Below are 16,498 nucleotides of genomic sequence, written 5' to 3' on the forward strand. Positions count from 1 at the left end.
GTAATGCTGATACAAAATCATATTCAAACTGCAATTACCAGATAAATAATGGTAGCTGGCCATAAGCACAAACACTAAGAATTATGACATTTCTTTCCACCCAGCAGACCTGAGGTCACAAGAATATAATGCCGATTATGATACAGCAAAATTCTAATCCTGAAATCAGCACTGCTCCTTCACTGTCATTCTCTTCGACTTATCTATGCATCTGTCTATATATAGACAATAACTGTTTGAGAATTGCGGTATAAAGGAAAAGGATGAATAATCCAACAACTCTCACCATGAACAGAATAGACTTCTTAATCACTTACTTCAATGACATATGGGCCAAATCTGCTTCTACTTGAGAAAGAAATCTTGAGGCAACCAACATTGCAAATCCCTGACATACAACTTATGGGAAGAAATTCATTAATTAATTTATTCATTTATTTTGAAATGGGAGGAAATTTAAGCAGCTGAATTTTCATATCTGGAATCAACAATAAAGTAAATTGACAAGCTGTGCTGGAATATCCTCAGTGAGATGGAATATTAACTGTTCTTTCTTGATATACAAATAGATCTATTTTTTTTATTTGGGTGAAGGGAAGCTGCTAATTATCTAACAAATGCTTTTTGCTAATTTACTTACTTACTTTGTTGACTGGGTTGGTAGACTGGTCCACAGAACATTTTCGGATATGACCTGGGACAGTTAGGCAGTTACAAGTTTTCCAGAAGATAATTATGTTTGTCTTATACTGTACAATACAAAGGAGTGAATACACATTTATTTACAAAAAACAAGAAATATTTTACTTAAAGGACAATAGCTGCATTTCATCCACAAATATCAAACATGCACCATTTCAGAAGTAACAAAAGTGAAAAAAAAATTAAATACAGTAATCTGTGTGAGTAGGAGCTTGCTGATTGATACTAAGATTTTTGGCTAGTGCCAAAACACACCAACTGTATTCATTGGTAAGAAACTGAACTAGTTCCTTTTTAAATATTTTCAAGTCTTGGAGTTTCGGGATATTTTGAGGTAGGGAGTTCCATGCTCCAGGGAAAACTCTAAAGGGCTCTTTCACCTATTGCTTTGGGGAAATTTGGCCTCATTTTCCAACATTAGCATAAGGTATAACGGGACCGTCTGTGCTGAAGAGTACAGTGCTACACAGCGGAACCAGTTTAGTAGTTTGAGGTGAAACATTCAAGTAGTAGTGGCCCTGTTATTGTCAGCCAGCTGGATTTTTCTTAACCCTCCTGACTGCATGGGGGAATGGGGACTGATAAATTGTCAAGGTGTTTAAGTCACATATAGACGGTACAGAGAGATTCAGTCTCTCCACTGAGAGAAACTGGCCAGGCTTGAAATGTCTTTCAAGGGCAGCTAGCAAAGTACTCACCTATAAACCTGTCAGATGTCCAAAGATAGTTTATTTACTTTGTTGGTGAAAAAAAATGAAGCTACGTCAATACCTAAGATATTTACTTCTGCTTGTCTATGGTGTAGTGCCCAGCAAAATGTGCTTTAGTACAGATCTTTGGCATCGGTACTGAGGGCTGGTTGTCTTCTCCTCTCTTAAGTGTGTCTAGGATTTGTTTAGTTGCTGGTGATGTGCTGTGTTCTTTGAATAAAGCATACTTTTTATTTTGCAGTTTGTACAGGAGTTTGCCATTTAAGTCTATAAAGCTTGTTTTCTCTTTTTTTTTTTCTCGTCTCTGTCCTGTTAATGAATTTCACTGAAAGGCTGACTACATGCAGCCAGGATATGGAGAATGTTTATTTTGGGGATGTGAGGGCTGTACCTCTTAACTGCAGATGATGTTGTCCTCTTTGCTACAAGAAATTATAACCTTTGTACTCCAATAAATCAATCTACTGTGGTGTGTGCATTACTTATAAATAAAGAAGTTATGTACTTACCATAACGTTCCATGTTTGTAGTCCATCTTGCCTATATTTTTGCTGGATGGGTTCAGAGCCGAAATTCGGCTCCGACTCGGCCTATACTAAAGCTCCAGAGCTTTTTACTGGCTCGAGGCTAGCCCCTTATCCCATGGTGCCTCATGGCAATTCCCCAGATCTAGTTTGCAAGAAAGTAATTAATACTCATTAGGTAATAATAAAAAGAAAGACGTTGTAAAATACAGGAAGGGATTAGAAACATAATCCATTTTAGGTGGACAATACAGAGCAAAGTCAGGCAGCCCCCAAAAAAGGTCCACTAGATCCCCCAGAAACAGGAAGGGGGTTGGAGGGAGGGACGCAAGAATATAGGCGAGATGGACTACAAACATGGAATGTTATGGTAAGTACATAACTTCTTTATGTTATATAGTCCTATCTCGCCGTAATTCTTGCTGGATGGGACGGCGCCCCTAGCACCTTTATCCCGGGTGGTTCAAGCAGAGACTCTTCAGCACAGTGGACCCAAAGGATGACCTGTCCTGGGGAGGCCAAATCCAATTTGTAATGAGTGACAAACGTATGTGGTCTTGCCCAAGTAGCTGATGCACAAATAGTACCAATTGGGAGCCTAGATCTAAAGGCACATGAAGTAGCTACAGTCCTAGTAGAGTGACCTTTAGCTTTTAATGGTAACTGTCTACCAGCTTGTTGATAAGCAAAGGATATGCAATCCGAAAGCCATTTTGAAAGAGTAATTTTTGAAACAGGTAAGCCTTTTCTTTTGTCAGAAAAGGAAACAAAAATTTGATCAGATTTCCTGAATTCTTTGGTCCTGTGTATATAGAATCAGAGTATCCTGTGGACATCTAGCTGGTGAAGTCTATACTCTGATTTATTAGAGTGGTTTGGAAAAAACACAGGTAGCTCAATGGTAGTATTCAGGTTGTGTTCTGAGCATACCTTAGGTAGAAAGGAAGGGTTTGTCCTAAGAGAGACTTTATCCTTGTGAAAGATAATGTAAGGAGATCGAATAGTTAGGGCTTGAAGTTCCGAGACTCTCCTAGCCGATGTTATAGCTATCAAGAACAGGGTTTTCCATGATAACAATTTTAAGTGTGACGATGAGGATGGTTCAAAGGGTGCAGACATCAAAGATGAGAGGACTAAATTTAAGTCCCAGGGTTCTAAATGTTGTTTTATTGGGGGCCTAAGAAGAAGAACTCCTTTTAAGAAGGTTTTACAGAGGGAGTGTTGCATGATTGGATTTCCCAAGAAACCAAAACGGAAATTAGAAATGGCAGCTAATTGAACTCTAACTGTAGTGGCTGCCGCTCCTTCATGAAAAATTGTTGTTAGGAAGGATAAAATGAATTCTAAAGGAGCTGCATATGGATCTAAGCCCCGGTTTGTAGCCCAAAGAGAAAACCTTTTCCATTTGCTAGAATATAGTTTCTGAGTGGAAGGTTTATGGGATGAAATTAGGATGTGTTTGACCGTTGGAGATAAGGGAATGCACCTGGCTATATGTGGAATTGGAGCAGCCATGCTGTCAATTTGATGGTGTGGATGGAGGGGTGGAACTGTCCCGACTGATAAATCAGGAGATCTGGAGATGGATCCAGAATCCATGGTTCCTCCAAAAGGTAGGGCCCACTGGAAAGGAAACCAAACTTGTCGAGGCCAGTAAGGAGCAATGAGGATCAGGGAACTCCTCAACTGTCTTGCTTTCTGCATTAGTTTGGGTATTAGTGAAAAGGGAGGAAAGGCATAGAGAAGTCCCAGGGGCCAATCGTGAACTAGAGCACCCCTGGGTGACAACCCCGGATGGGGAATGAGGGAAAAGAAGCTGCTGCATTTGGTGTTAAGGTGAGTGGCAAATAGATCGCAGCAAGGCTGGCCCCATTTGTGAAAGATCTATTTCACAACCATTGGATTCAGGGACTACTCGTGAGGCATCAGAATTGCTCGGCTGACTTTGTCCGCTATTACGCTGGATTTTCCCGGGATATGCATTGCTATCAGGAAGCGTTGAGTATCCATCGCCTATTTCCAAACTCTTAAGACCTCTCTGCAAAGCGGGTAAGACTTGGTTCCCCCTTGTTTGTTTATGTACCACACAACAGACATGTTGTCTGACTGAATCACAATCGTTCCAGTGGGAAGGCAGCTGTGAGGTGCTTGCAACGCATATAGCACCGCTCTCATCTCCAGAACACTGATGTGTAAGTGGTTCTCGTGGTTTTTCCAAGTACCTTGGACTGTCCTTCCCAGATAATGCCCCCCCCTCCACCCTATCTGGGAAGTATCCGTGGTCAAAACTGCTTTCTCTTGGGGAGGAACAAGTGGACGACCTATGACAAGTTGTTTCATGTATAACCACCATGTCAGATCCCTTTTGCATGCGTTTGTTATTAATATCTGGTGAGATAATGGAAGGTCTTGCATCGACCATTGTGCGAACAACATCCACTGGAGAATCCTCATATGTAGGCAAGCAAGAGGAACTAATAAGATGGTGGAAGCCATAGTCCCTAGGACTACTCTGGCCTGGACTCTTTGTTTGTTAAATAAGGATCTGATCTGACTGCGTAGAGATTTCACTCTTTCCTGTGTTAGCTTTACTGACATGGTGGTTGTGTCTATTTCTGAGCCTAGACATACAATATGCTGCGAGGGAGATCAGACTGACTTTTGCAAGTTGACAGTGATGCCTAGGCTGGCGCACAAGGATAGAGTCTCATCCCTGGATTTTCCCGGGATATGCATTGCTATCAGGAAGCGTTGAGTATCCATCGCCCATTTCCAAACTCTTAAGACCTCTCTGCAAAGCGGGTAAGACTTGGTTCCCCCTTGTTTGTTTATGTACCACACAACAGACATGTTGTCTGACTGAATCACAATCGTTCCAGTGGGAAGGCAGCTGTGAGGTGCTTGCAACGCATATAGCACCGCTCTCATCTCCAGAACATTGATGTGTAAGTGGTTCTCGTGGTTTTTCCAAGTACCTTGGACTGTCCTTCCCAGATAATGCCCCCCCTCCACCCTATCTGGGAAGTATCCGTGGTCAAAACTGCTTTCTCTTGGGGAGGAACAAGTGGACGACCTATGACAAGTTGTTTCATGTATAACCACCATGTCAGATCCCTTTTGCATGCGTTTGTTATTAATATCTGGTGAGATAATGGAAGGTCTTGCATCGACCATTGTGCGAACAGCATCCACTGGAGAATCCTCATATGTAGGCGAGCAAGAGGAACTAATAAGATGGTGGAAGCCATAGTCCCTAGGACTACTCTGGCCTGGACTCTTTGTTTGTTAAATAAGGATTTGATCTGACTGCGTAGAGATTTCACTCTTTCCTGTGTTAGCTTTACTGACATGGTGGTTGTGTCTATTTCTGAGCCTAGATATACAATATGCTGCGAGGGAGATCAGACTGACTTTTGCAAGTTGACAGTGATGCCTAAGCTGGCGCACAAGGATAGAGTCTCGTCCCTGGGCCTTATGAGTTGATGCTTGGTGGTAGCAGTGAGGAGCCAGTCATCTAGGTATGAAAACACCTGGAATCCTTGACGTCTCAGGTGAGCCATTACCACTGCCATGCATTTGGTAAACACTCCGAGGGCTGTAGTGAGGCCAAAGGGCAGTGTTCTGAACTTAAAATGGCTGGTTCCCAGCCAGAAGCGCAAGTGTCTCCTGGAGCACCTGTCCATTTTGATGTGGTAGTATGCATCCTGGAGATCGATTGAGCACATCCAGTTGTCTTTCCCGATAACGGCAAATATTGACTGCAGAGTGACCATTCGGAACTTTGATTTTCTTACATGCTTGTTGAGCCTGCTGAGATCTAGAATTGATCTCCAGTCCCCTGTCTTTTTTGGAACTAAAAAGAATCGAGAGTAAGTTCCGGATCCTACTTGCTCTGCGGGGACTTCTTGGATGATTATTTTTTGTAGCAACGAGATGACGTCTGATGTTGCACAGTCTAGTTGGATGGGTGGTACATCTGGAAGAGACCGGTTTGTTGGGGTTCAGAAATAAAGGGAATCAGGTAACCTCTGGATATTACTATGTGTACCCAACTATCTTGAGTGATAGTTAGCCAGGCGCTTGGGTACAGCGATATACGACCCCCAACTGCCTCCAGAGACGGAAAGTCGGGCAACTCCTCAGGGTCAATGGAAGGGATGATCAGAGAAAGCTTCTCTGTCTCCCTGATGTTGTGGACCTCCTCTGCTGTGAGGGTGGCGTTTTCCATTATATCCTCCCCCTCTGCCCCCTGGGGGAGGATTGACCTTGTGCCTGAGGAAAACCTTTTTGGGATTTGCAGAACCACATTTTCCCTCCTGTATTACCCTTGGGATAGGGTCTGGATGGGAGAGAGAAATGGACTCCAACAGCAGATAAGGCTTTTCTTTCCTGCTCGCACCTAGTCAAAGACTCTTTCACTTGGGGTCCAAAAAGAGATGAACCATCAAAGGGAATGTTAGTGAAGGAAGACTTGAAAGATTCTGCAAAATTACAAAGCCGCATCCACAAAAGTCTCTTGAGGGCTATTCCTGCTGCAGCTGCCCTGCTCGCTCCTTATGCCGCATATGAGATCAGCCTCATGGAGGAGTTGGCTACAGAAGTAAGGGTGGAGATCTGCATGGAAACCTTGTCCATGGAACCCGGAGCTACTGAACCCTGGAGGGTATCTCCTAACTCTTTCAGGAGATTCCTCTACAGACAAGTGAAATGAGTCAGGTATTTCAGCGATCTTAGTGTAAATGCCACTGAACAAAAAGTACGCTTCCCGTACCTATCCATCGTCCTGAACTCCTTGTTAGGAGGATGGATATTAGAAGATGTCTCGGTTAATTCCTTCTTGGTGGCCGCTGCTACCATCATAGCATCAACTGGAACTCCCTTGCTAAGGAAAGACTTGTCCTCAGGTGCTGTCATAAATTTGTTTGGCCTCCTCGGGACGGCTTCCACTGAATCTGGAGAGATCTATGCTTTACAAGAAATGACCCCCAAACGTTAGTCATAAGGTGGTGTCACCCAAGAGGTGGAAGGTCGGGAGCCAAAGGCCTCAAGATACACTGATTCATCCTCATTAGGGTTTAGAGATCTTACAATAACCCCTCTGTCTAAGGATTACTAGGATGTCAGAGAAGGACACATCCACACAGGGAGATCTAGGGGACCCTTCTGATTCCTCTAAATCAGTGTCTGATGTGACAGACTCAGGAGAGTCGACAAGTTTCCTCTTACATAACCTCTTCCGAAGGAGCTCTCCAGTGGGATAATCCGGGGAGGTCTCGGAAGAAGGGGTGCCTCCAATGGAGGCTACTTGGGCCGCTGATTCCCTACGCTGTGGGGGTGGCAGGGGGGAAGAGGTTGCTACCTGCTGCTGGAGGGACACAGGCTCCAAAGGAATGGCTTTGGCAGAGGATAAAGCCTTCTCTATAGCTTCAAAAGCCTTTCCCCTCCGCTTTGAAGACCTCCACTCTGAGGGGGTGGGTGGTCGACTCCTAGCAAGAGGGAATGGCTCCAAAGCAGAAGTGGGAGCTGAGCTGAGTCGAGTTGAGCCGAGGCTCTGAGAAGGTGGGTCGATTCCGAAAATAACCCAGGGTGACTGTCCCCCTCGGAGTAGACACGAGAGTGTCGGCTCTCAGAACCCTCGGCTCCAGACTGAGCCATCGAGGATAAAGTAATTGGCTCCAAAGAAACAGGCTGAATCCCCGGAGCCAAAGGGTCGAAGACAGAGGAACCTGATGTAATAGGCTTCGAGAGCGAAGAAGTGAGAGGAAGAACAGTGATCAGGACAGGGGACGGCTCCGGGACCATTGGGTCTGGAGGGATCAATTTTCTAGCCAGAGCTGGATCTGAAAGCAACCTCTTCACCATCCTCTCAATGTCCTGGAGGATCTGGTGGAGACTGAAGGAGACCACCTCCTCTCCAAAATAGGAGATCTCAAAATAGGAGGTACAGTCTCGATGTCAGGCAAAACCTTTGGTACTGAAGATGAAGCAGAGTTGGAAGTGGAACTCCTTGGTTCCGACGCTTTAGACTTTTTGGTCGGCTCCGAAGTTGGGGCCGATGATTTTCTCTTTGAAGATTTTGGAGCTGTCTGACCAAGTTCCAGCTGTTCCTGTACGGAACTGGTCATGAGACCCCTGTCAATAAGCTTTCTCTTCCTTTCGTTTAACACTCTTGTACTAAAAGCGTGACAGAAGGTGCAAGGTTCCTGTAAATGGGCTTCGCCCAGATAATATACGCAACTGGTGTAGCTGTCTGTAAGAGATATTTTCTGCGCACACCTGTCGCATTTTTTGACACCCGAAGGGTGATGATCCTTATCCTTATCTTTAGACATAGTTAAAGACTAAAAAATAAAAGTTTAAGGAAGAAGTTTTTTTTTTTTTTATAACATTCACACACACAGAGAGGTAAGGCCCTCTAACTCAAACGGGCACTACGGCCCTCTAATTTAAACGGGCCGTACAGTCCTAAGGGGGGAATAGGGGTTGAAAACTTTCAAAAAACAGAAGCACAATACAGAAGAAACTATATATATATATATATATATATATATATATATATATATATATATATATATATATATATATATATATGACAGAAAAAGGTAGTAGAAAAGGACTAAATAAGTAAAAAATTGTTCTACTTAGCCAATGAGCCAGTAAGACCTCTTTCACGGCAAATGAGATCTGGGGAACTGCCGTGAGGCACCATGGGATAAGGGCTGGCTTCGAGCCAGTAAAAAGCTCTCGAGCTTTAGTATAGGCCGAGTCGGAGCCGAATTATGGCTCCGAACCCATCCAGCAAGAATTATGGTGAGATAGGACTACATAACATCAAAGGTTATTGGTGCTCTCCTGGAAAAAAGTGGAGTTCCCTTTGTACGTAAAAGGTGAGTAGCTACATGAAGTGGAGACTTGTTCAGAAGTGAGGGCAGAGGAGATAGTGTCACTTACCACCAAATGAATGCTGATGAAGCAGTACTGCAGAAATTATGCTGTACTGCGGTAGTGAAGCAGAAGCTCAGTCTGAGGAATCAGCTCTCAGTTTACCACTCATTCTATGCCCCTGCCCCTCTCTCACTTATGGCCATGAACCATAATTAGTGACTGAAAGGATAAGATTGTAGCTAAGACAGGCAGACATGAGGTTCTTTTGTATGGTTGCCAGGCTCGGTCACCAAGAGAGCTGAACTGTTCTGCCATCCTGGAGGATGCTGGAATACAGCCACTGCTCCTCAGAACTGAGAGCAGCAAGCTGAGGTGGTGTGGGCAACCAGGGAAGATATCCCAGGCAAAGCCAACTGGCAGTAGGCCAAAGAGAATATCCAAGAAATGCTGGTGAGACTGCCCCTCTCAGCTGGCCTGGAAATGCCTAGGCATTACCAAAGGTGAGCTGGAAATTTTTTTTTTGTAAACACCTTTACTGAATTATCACTTGTGACATAGGCAAATTTACATTTATACAAAAGTAATTAAATTAACATTAGCAAACATTATACTTCACATATATTGCTATATATCATATAACCTAAACAACACAAATTATTCCAAATACTGCCCCCTTTTTTAAGCAAGAAACATCTTTATTAAACCATCACTTATGACATAAGCAATCATACATTTATATACATGAAAACGAACCACACGGATACAATCCTAGTTGTGAGCTGGAGACTGTTACTGTAGGTAGAGAAAGCTACCTATTGAAATGTCTACACTCAAAATGCTGAGTGCTGACAAGCTAAAAAAGAAGACCCAAAAAAAGGATAAGAGCGAATTTCAAAAATTGCTCTTTAAACTTCTTTTTACAGTGGGGGCAAGCCCCCTATAAACCCCAAATTTATATATACCAACTTTGAGATTGCCATACTTTGGAGAAAAGGGAATATTCCAAGGAATGGCATCTCAGATTAAGTATATGTAAATCGATCTTCCGGAACTCGCTCTAGTGGTTCCCAATATTTCAAAAGGTTACTGTTAGAGAATTCTGGTCTGCTCTGCTCAATTTGCTATCTCTGAGATCCTTAAAGGATGGGCAGCCTAGTTTACATTAAAGTTAACAGTACTTTTACTCATTACAGTTCATGGAAATGTGAATCTGGCTTATTTTGTTTACTTTAAGATGATGTCACTAACATACAGAGATTTACTTTTGGATTATGTCATCATGTTTACTATTTATGCTTTTCAATATATATAATTTTATTACACACTAAAAAATCAATACATACACGTGTGTGTGTGTGTGTGTGTGTATATATATATATATATATATATATATATATATATATATATATATATATACATATATATATATATATATATATATATATATATATATATATATATTTTTTTTATATATACATATATAAAAGCAACCACTACGAAGTCCATTTTATCAAAAAAATTTTTTTAAAAATGAACTAATTGAAAACAAAACAAGTGTTTTTGCATGTGGGAGACATCACCCTCACACCCCCTAAATTAAATATATCACAATGAGATCACGCAATTCCTGAGAAAAAGGAAAATATTTCTCTACCACTGGTATTCTGGTATTCATCAATCTCAAAATAGGTTTCCTGCTTATTTTATTACAAATACAATCCCATTCAATGAGTTTACTAATCAAAAACGCATTTGAACATTTATACATCTTTATTTTTAGTATAGTATCAGATACCCTATAAACATACTGAAACTTTAAGCACAATGCCAAAATATTGACACTGTGTACACAACATTCATCCTGAAGTCACTTTTACCTTCCTCGGTTCGCATTTTGTTCCTATTTCTATGACATTAAAAGCAATACTGTGATTTTGTGCTAGTTTTAACAAATATGATGCTCTTGAATATTTCTGTACAGAAAACTGTAAAGCACAAACCATTCACCATTACATAATGTAAACCTACTCGGAAATTAAACTGCCAAATTCTGTGCATTCATGCACTGTTTGTAAATCTACAGTTGCCTTTCTCTAACTGCGTAATCTATACAAAATCCATCAATCCATCCACAACCCTTTTCCCAACTTTTTTTTTTTTTTTTGCACATGGGATCAATATATCATTTCGCCAGTGACAATCATCTTGAGCCAAAATATATTTTGTAAATTTAGACTTTACCGTCTTTATTTTATGTACTAAACTGTTGTTCTTATGAGCCTGAGTCATGGAAGGAAGGGGTCTGGTGGCTAGCTCACCTACCCAGTTATGAAATGTCAATAAATAAAATTATTAAAAACCTTTGCAGAATGGGGTTTTGTGCCACAAAGTGACTTGCAACTTAACCCCTTTTAAGGAAGATCCTGTAGCCACCTGCAAATTTTTGAGATAAGGCACCAAGCTATGATGCAGTAACCAAGAGATTAGCAGTTAGCCACAGAAGCTTTTAATCAGCTGGTCACCTCCATAACAGTCATGAAAGGTTTGACAGAAGAACAGCAAGAGTATGGGCAGATGAACCTAGCCACAATGAACTGTATACTTACAAGCTTTGAAGGGACTGGGGAATCACTAAGACCTCATACCCACTTCCCTCTTCCACAGCAAATAAGCTTTTCCTTATCATTTCTGTCAAATCTAGTTTATACACTTTTTATGAGATTTCCTCTTGGGATACTTGCTAGCTGAAAGATCACTGGGGCTTAAACACAGGGACATTCAAGAAAGGATGACAAGACAGCTATGACAGTTGAAAGATAAGATTTTTACCAATTTGATCATGCTTTTTTTCTACAATTCTGTAGTGAAAGTAACTCAAAATCTGGTCCTCATCTAAACAGAACACTGTAGGTGATAATCTTTAGGGTAAGCTGCGCCCACAGGAACATTTGTTGGCAACATCATGCAACACAACAAATATCACCAAACTCAAAGGAGAACAGTCAGGAAAATATAAAAACAACCAATAGAAAATATCAAAAGCCAAACAGTGTGCTTATCAGTTTAGATGCTCTGAAACTGATGCCTGGAAGTTTATGGACTAGTACTACAGGAAGTGACTATTAATCTTTAAAAGGGGGGGGGTGGACAGAATGGTCAGAAGATGAGGCAAGTTACTCACCCATTTACAGCTAAGACCCTGGCTGACATCCTTTAACAGAAGGTGTTTAACCCAGTGTCTGGAAGGGACAGCCACAATTTTCTAGTAATCTGGCAGGGACAAACCCATCCACCTGTAGCTAAAACCCCATTAATCAGAATGTACTGCAACAATAATGCTCAAGATGATCAAACAACATGGTTAAAATGTGTCTGTTACATCTGATGTTGAAGACCATCAAGTGGGACTACAACTGGAGAAACTCCCACGCAGAACAAAACACCTACAGACAGACGTCAAAGGGCAGTCGAAAGAAAAGGCTCTGATGGCAACGTCCTGCAGCACTGCTATTAGATGAGGATTGAATCTTGGGGGATACAATCCAAGTACCTCTGTTTAGTTAAGATAAAAAACAATGACCAAACAGCCACAACAAAAACTACCACAGTATAGACATATTTAAGCAAGCATACAAAGCAACCACACCCTTGGGGAAGTGGTCCTTGACCACAGTCATACCTCTCAACCATGCAGAATTGCTCTGTAAATACCAGTTTGAGGGCAAAATATTGGGGTGCCACGAATTCCCGCATGGCCCCTTTAATTTTCAAATTTCCTGGTTGTGTGTGTTTTTTTTTTTTTATACTCCTGATGTCATCACGTGCAGAGCGTGTGTGATGACGACAGCTTCTGCAGACCGGTCTGACAGCACGTCTTTCTTCCCAGGCTTGGTTCCAGGTGAAAAATGTAATTGTTGTAACTTGTAACTTCTTTTATTTAATGGCTGCCTGCAGGCAGAACAACTTATATCATTCATGATTACTTTTAATTACTATGCTTAACGTCAGCTTAATTGTGTTTGTTAAGAGCTGCAGTCTGCAGAAACTTACTGTGCTATTTATTTAGCAGGAATGGATATTTAGTTTTACTGTTGTATTTCTTCACAGCTCGGCTGCAGGAGAAACGTACCCAACTTGGCTGTCTTAACAGTTGCAGACAGTGCTTGCCTGCATCTTAACGGCAGAAACATACATTTGCTAGCTAGTCTCTCTTAGAAGCTGAAATGCTAGCTATTTTCTCCTAAGGTGTGTGTGTAGCAGGAAATTTAGTTTTACTGTATTGTTGCATTGTATTTCTTCTCAACTCAACTGCAGGAGAAACATACACGCTCAGTTCTCTTAATGGCCGCAGACAGTGCTTGCCAAGTGTGCATGCAGGTTTTATCTGTGCTATTTCAGTTTATCTGCAAGTTTTATCTGCTGAGCTGGACTGTGGGATTAACCGTTGGTATGTATTTCGCTGTGCAATTAATTTATCAGACGCCCATGCAAATGTGCAAGACAAGTTGGGGCCATTTCAGTTTATCTGCTGTGCAATTAATTTAAGTCCGTGCAAGTGTGCAAACAAGTTGGGGCCGTTTCTATTTATATGCAAGTTTATCTGCACTCAGTTCTCTTAATGATTGCAGACCGTGCTTGCCAAGTGTGCATTATTTAGTGGCATTAACCGTTGGTGTGTATTTCGCTGTGCAATTTAATCAGAAGTCCGTACAAGTTAAGTTGGGGCTGTTTAGACCGTGCAAGTGTGCAAGACAAGTTGGGACCATTTTTATTTATCTGCAAGTTTTGTGCTCAGTTCTCTTAACGGCTGCAGACAGTGCTTGCCAAGTGTGCGTGCAGGTTTTATTTAGTGGCATTAAGCACTGGTGTGTATTTCACTGTGCAATTTAATGTATCAAAAGTCTGTGCGGGTTTTGGTTTTATTTAGTGGCATTAACCGCTGGTGTGTATTTCACTGCACAATTTAATTTATCAGAAATCTGTGCAAGTTTTATTTAGTGGCATTAACAGCTGGTGTGTATTTCACTGTGCAATTTAATTTATCAGAAGTCTGTGCAAGTCAAGTTGGGTCCGTTTATCTGCCGTGCAGTTAATTTATCAGAAGTCCGTGGGCAAGTGTGTGTAAAATGTCCCAGTTAGCTTTGTATTGTGGTAACAATTAAGTCAGGCTTAAACCCTGTACCTTAGATACAAGGAGCAAGAGCTTAAATTCCCCTACCCACACCAGCTTTGGCTTGTTCCTCTAAAAAAATGTAGTTTTCCAGCAAATTAGTGAGAAATGAATTAACTAAATAATGATAGGAAGGCTAAAACTTAAATGGCTATCTTTCAGGAAATGTATAATAACAGAAAAAAAGAAGTTATGTTCTTATCATAATGTTCCATGTTTGTTGTCCTTTATCTCTCCTTCCTTTTTCTGGATGGGGTTCGGAGCCGATCTCGGCTCCGACTCGGCAACTTCTAAAGCTCAAGAGTCCTTACTGACTCGAGGCTCGTCCCATATCCCAGCATGCTTAGTGATAGCTCCCCAGATCTCATTTGTGACAACTAACCACTAGATAAAACTACAAATTACCAAATAAAGGAGGTAAGCAAATAATACTGCTTCCTTTTACCACAAAAGAGAACAACAATGGTGACAAGGGCTATAGCAACAGCTGAAAAGCAGAGGAAACTCAGCCAAAACAGCCCCAAAAGGGATAAGACTACGGCAACGAAGACAAACCACACTGGCAGCTGTGATTATGAATTAGCGCTTTCGTTTACTGGCAAATTGTAAACTTCTTCAGATAAAAAACATCTTAATACACTCCTTAAATAATACAATATACTCTGATGTCACCAAAATACATAATTGATTAATTAGTCAATTATCCAAGTTATAGTTAAAAAAACAGATTTTAAAGAGCCTACCCATATAAATCCACAGTTTTAAATGTTATCAGTTTTGGAATTCTTTGTGGAGCCCCAAAAGGGAATTCTTCTCAATCATCCAGGATTGGGGAAGGAAGGAGGGATGCACGACGGAAGGCAAAATAAAGGACAACAAACATGGAACGTTATGGTAAGAACATAACTTCTTTATGTTATGTTGTCCATCTCGCCTTCCTTCTTTCTGGTTGTGACAGCGTTCCCAGCACCTAAATCCTGGGTGGCTCACTGGAAAAGAGACTTCAGAACCGTAGAACCATAGGATGCCCTGTTCCGAGAGGCCATGTCCATTTTGTAATGAGTAATGAAGGTATGGGGAGTAGCCCATGTTGCTGCCGCACAAATAGTTTCTAATGGTAGCTTGGCTTGAAAAGCTACGGAGGTAGCCAAGGACCTAGTAGAAAAAGAAGTTATGTACCTACCATAACATTCCATGTTAGTTGTCGTCTTCTCACCTTCTTTCTTGCTGATTGGGTTCGGAGCCGATCCTCGGCTCCGACTCGGCCATCTTCAAAAGCTTGAGAGCTGCTTACTGGCTCGAGGCCCCCCTATATCCCATGATGCCTGGCACTAGATATCCAGATCTCGTTTGGTAATTCTAACTGTAGACATAATAATAAAGGAATCCTATCCTAGAATGCATAAATCCTACTGGAGAGACTACTAGTCAGAAAGGAATAGCCAGAGAAGACTCAGCTGGTGAAAAATTAAGAACTCTTCTTGGTCCACTAGGATAGGGGGATGGAGGCTGGGATGCAAGTAAGAAGGCGAGAAGACAACTAACATGGAACGTTATGGTAGGTACATAACTTCTTTATGTTAAGTTGTCTATCTCGCCTTCTATTCTTGCTGGTTGGGACAGCGTCCCTAGCACCTAAAAACCTGGGTGGCTCATCGGAAAAGACTCTTCAGAACAGTGGAACCAAAGTCAGCTCTGCTCCTGGAAACCAAATCCAACTTGTAATGCGAAATGAAAGTATGTGGGTTGGCCCATGTAGCCGCAGCACAAATAGATTCCATGGGCAACCTATCCTGAAAGGCCACCGAAGTAGCTAAAGCTCTGGTGGAGTGACCTTTTGGTTTAATTGGCAATTCTTTATTCCTCAGTCGATATATGAATGTGATGATAGAAGTCAACCACCTGGATAAGGTTACTTTGGAGACCGGAAGACCTTGTTTACCTACTGCATAATACAGGAAAAGTTGATCTGATTTTCTAATGTCCTTGGTTCTGTGCAAATAAAAGCGTAGCTGCCTGTGAACATCTAACTGATGCAACTTATATTCCGCCCTGTTGGAGTGGTTAGGGAAAAAAACAGGAAGGTCTATGGACTGATTCAAGTTACTCTCTGAAGAGACCTTAGGAAGGAAGGACAGATAAGTCCTAAGAGCAACCCTGTCATTGTGGAACATGAGGTATGGGGGACGGACAGAAAGAGCCTGTAGTTCCGAAACTCTTCTGGCTGAAGTAATAGCTGCCAGGAAGAGGGTTTTACAAGATAAGAACTTCAGCGAACATGAAGCTGCAGGTTCGAAAGGGGGCAAAATCAGCAAAGTTAAAATCAAGTTTAAATCCCACGGTGGTGGAGGATCTCTCACTGGGGGCCTGAGCAGAGTGGTTCCTTTGAGAAAGGCTTTACACAACTTATGGGACATGATATTGTTTTCCGACAGGCCAATGTGAAAATTTGAAACTGCTGCTAACTGGACTCTAATTGTAGCTGAAGCAGAACCAGCGTGGAAGAG

At 41.8% G+C, this 16,498-nt stretch overlaps 1 protein-coding gene across 1 annotated transcript in view; it reads right to left on the reverse strand.

The window, feature by feature from the left end:
• The window catches only part of WDR44 (WD repeat domain 44), a 1,972,396-nt gene that overhangs the window by 312,655 nt on the left and 1,643,243 nt on the right, over nt 1-16,498 (reverse strand). The window lies entirely within an intron of this gene.

Source organism: Protopterus annectens, chromosome 15.part0, assembly GCF_019279795.1.
Source record: "Protopterus annectens isolate FY-2018-M chromosome 15.part0, PAN1.0, whole genome shotgun sequence".
Taxonomy (NCBI): domain Eukaryota; kingdom Metazoa; phylum Chordata; order Ceratodontiformes; family Protopteridae; genus Protopterus; species Protopterus annectens.